A 3,985-nucleotide genomic window follows, 5' to 3' on the forward strand; every position below is an offset into this window, starting at 1 on the left:
TTTCAGATGCTCCTAAAGGCCAAGCCATGGATGTAGATGACACAGCTGGCTAATCGATGAGAACATCCCATTCCCTTGGAAATAGAATGAGCATTTCACCCGAGCCAGTCCAATTTGACTATATATATTTTTTTCTTAGAATTCTAGATAATAATCCAGTTTTGTGATGGATGTAAATTTTTTAAAAGGAAGTGCTTTCAAGTGAGAACAGTTACTTGGGCCATGAAGAATGCCAGCAGAAACTATTGGCAGTGGATTGGAAACAGAGCAAGGTCAAGAACTTAGTGACATCGTGAAACACTAAACAAATCTCTGACAGAGCCTCGTCTCTGTACTTTGCTCTGTGCTAATAAATTCCAGGGTGAGTTGATTCTTCTTTCACTATCAATCACAACTGGTTCAGTTGGTCCATCATCTAATAGTTAAAATAAGTGAACATATAGTAGTAAGAGACAACTATCTTAACAAAGATGTTTGAGCATCTTACTGAGCACAGAAAAAAGGAAAAGGAGGATTTTCATCAGAGTATACTTAAGACTGCCCAGGACAAAGACACTAAGTGCTGGGTTTGGTGCTGGGACACATCACTAGAGAGGCAGCACAGAGCTGTGCTAAGAGCATGTGTGGTCACAGCAGGCAGAAGTGGGTTCAAGCACCACATTCTCTTCTTATGAGCTATACAAGTGTAAGCAAGGGATATTTTTTATTTAGAGAAAAACAGAAAAAAAGTTAGAAGTTTTAAAGAATGTCAAAAAAAAGTAAGAAATCGCTAGCTGATAAATTACATATTATCTTAGAAGTGGTTGCTCAAGTAGCAAAATCAAAGCATAAAAAGTAGACAATCAAACAATGACAGTACAAACCATTCTATTTAAGGAACTAACAAAAACTTAGTAGTAATGGTTATCTATCTTGCACACTTAAGCATACTTACAATTAAATCCTTTAGAGCATCTTTTTCCCTTTCTTTATTATCTATTGTACTTTTTGGATCTTATTACTCCTTCAGTTTTTTATTATTATTTTTATACTAGAGAGACAATAAATATTTACACTCGTAAGTCTTATTTATTTCACTTATTAGGGTAGTCTCAAGTTGCCTCCATTTGCCTATGAAGGCCTCAAGATCATCCTTTTTATAGCTCAGTAATAATCCATTGTATAAAAATATTACATCTTTTTCATCCATTCTGTGGTTGAGGAACATTTTGGTTGTTTCTAAGATTTAGCTATTACAAATTGTGCTACAAGAGTGCACATAGATCCCTGAGACATGACCTTTTCTGGGAAAATACCCAGGAGGGAAACAGCTACATTGAATGGAGCTTCCAATGCTAGTTTTTTGAGGAGTCACCATACTGATTTCCACAGTGGCTTCACCAATCTGCACTCCCACCAACAGTGGCAAGTGACTACTAAGGCAGAATAACGTTAGGAACCAACAAGAATTGGGCTTCATTCTCAGACCCACTGCACTTGTGTAGTACTAATAGGGCATCAAGAGAAGAACCCACTAGGGGTTTTAGACGATGGGATGTCATCACAGAAGGTAGTAAGCTACAGGGTCTGGGCAGCGCAGGAGACATTTATATTTCTTTCTGAAGGAATATCCTACTGTATAAATGAGTGCTTTGATCTTTGGTTTACTGTATCATATGCTTGTGCTTGTGCATGTGTGTGTGTGCCCGTGTGTGTGTCTGGCTCATGTCAACTCACTACTGAAATTTGCTTAGTTGTGCTCAGAAACTCCAAGGCCCCACATACAATGCCACTTTGAAGATCTCTGATGAGAAGTCATTCGGCCTCCACATTGGCACCATCACCTCACTCCCTTGCTCTGATCTGCTCCTGGGCTGAGCAGCATGAGAGCACCCGTGGAAGGGAAGGGAACCCCTGTGGTTCAAAATACAAGAATATCCACCCAGGTATTCTGAGAGATGTTAAGAACAGAGGTTCCAAAGATTGTCCTGCACAGCCACAGCTTGGTTCCACAGAGGGGTCACTTCTAGGTATCAGATCCTCTGTGATTCCCTGAAAATCACTCTTGGGACTGATCACACAGAGCCATGCCTTGCTGGTGATCTCAACCCATTACTCCCTTAGCTGAGCTGCTGAGCTAGACTAAAAGAAGAGGTGATGTTAGGAGAGCTTGGACCTGTACTAGATCAGAAAGGACTATGGAGCCCTGACATTTTGTATTTATTTACTTAACAAGCACTTATTTTTGATCATCTCCTATATGCATGAATCTGTATGAGGTAAAGAGTTAGCCATTACTTCATTCGATAAACAATCATGGAGCACACACTTACAAGGTAGGCACTGTGTGAGACATTAAGCCAGAAATGTAGACCATTCCACCGTCCCTGTGACAGACTACTCCCAAATACTTACTGTGCATGGTACTTACTGTGCGTGGATACACTAGATTCCAACATATTAAATTACACACACAGTTCTTGTTTGTGCACTAATAAGGCATTGACTATCTGAAGTACAAGACTCTTTTCAATGTTTTCAATCTTCCTGAGATTAAATTCTCAGACTGTTGCCATATGGTATTAACGTCTTCCTAAAACATGATAGATTAGATAGATAGATAGATAGATAGATAGATAGATAGATAGACAGATAGATAGATAGATAAAATTTACTTTAGACACGGAGCCCCCAGAAATAAAATATCCAGAATTTAATATTTTGGGTTTGTTATCCCTGGTTTGCTATTTTAATTTCTATAATATCCTTTTTAAGTAATGTGATTTTTAAATAAGTAATAAGACAAATGGCACATAAGTATGATGAAACTGCAAAGATGAGGCATAAATTATAGAATTTTAGAAAAAATAACATGGTAGTTCATTACTCTTAACTAAATTTTTAGTTTTCTGTCTTCAAGATGCTTCACCCTCAGGAAGGATTGCACAGCCCTCCGCTGCTGCACGCGGGAGTGGTTATGTGACTCTTTGACCAATGCACTATGGGTGGAAGTAATGTGGGGGATTTACAGGATGACTCTAAAGGCCATTATGAAGTCTGCTATGCATCCTTTCCCTCTTCTATGACACAAGTCACAGCCTGTCCTGCTGGTGTGAACCGTGAATTGAAGATGATGTGGAATGGTGATAAACACATTAACATTAATATTAACGTAAAACATCTGTGAGAAGTAAACTTGCAAGCTGAAAAGACTTGGGAGTTAGTAGTTAGTGCACTATTCTGTAGCCTATACTGACTTGGATGAAGAGTCACAGAAGTGATTGGCTCAGAACAGCCCACTCTCACTCCTGGAAAACAACTCAAAACTTCAACCCTGATTACTAGAGAGTAATGGGAAACCATGTTTTAAACACTGCTGTATACCCCAGGCAGTGTGCCAAGCATTGTGTACATCTCTCATCATACCTTCTAAAGAGATTATTTATCTCCAGTTTTGTAGATGAAAAAACTAAGATTCTGTCACACAAAGTCATCAAGCCAGTAGCTGCTGGAGTCAGGACTCATATCCGAAGCCTCTAGAGCTAAATCCAGTTCTTCTCTCTATTGCAGTTTTTCTTTCTTTTTTTACTTTAAAGAAAAAATAATAAAACAATAGCACAAAATTTGAAAACAAGATTATGGGAAAGTAACAATGTATATTGCTACCTTCAAAGTAGTTGCCCATATTACAAGATATTAAACTAATAAGAACAGATACTACACTTGATCTTAGCCAACAGACTGCGAAGCAATCATATTATAAGATATAAGCACGAAAAATTGATCATACAATGTAGGCATGCACTTTTCTTTTCAATGAATTAATAGCAATTAGTAGTATTACTACGTTAATTTTATATATATATAATTTGTCTTGGCTTCTTTTCTCCTTTCTCCCATCCAAGTTTCTCTTTCCTTTCAAAGAGTTTCTTCCCATTTCACAATATCCATTGTGCAATTTGATCCTATCTACTCTTTCAGCTTCTCACACTAGGGAGACAATATG

At 38.0% G+C, this 3,985-nt stretch overlaps 1 pseudogene; it reads right to left on the bottom strand.

Annotated features, from left to right (window-relative positions):
* Positions 1-3,620: 3,620 nt before the first annotated feature.
* On the bottom strand, positions 3,621-3,732 carry LOC111756034 (U2 spliceosomal RNA; annotated as a pseudogene).
* Positions 3,733-3,985: the final 253 nt, after the last annotated feature.

The sequence above is a fragment of the Cavia porcellus genome, unplaced genomic scaffold (genome assembly GCF_034190915.1).
Source record: "Cavia porcellus strain 051 isolate PalLab524CR breed Dunkin Hartley unplaced genomic scaffold, mCavPor4.1 scaffold_19, whole genome shotgun sequence".
In the NCBI taxonomy this organism is placed as follows: Eukaryota; Metazoa; Chordata; class Mammalia; order Rodentia; family Caviidae; genus Cavia; species Cavia porcellus.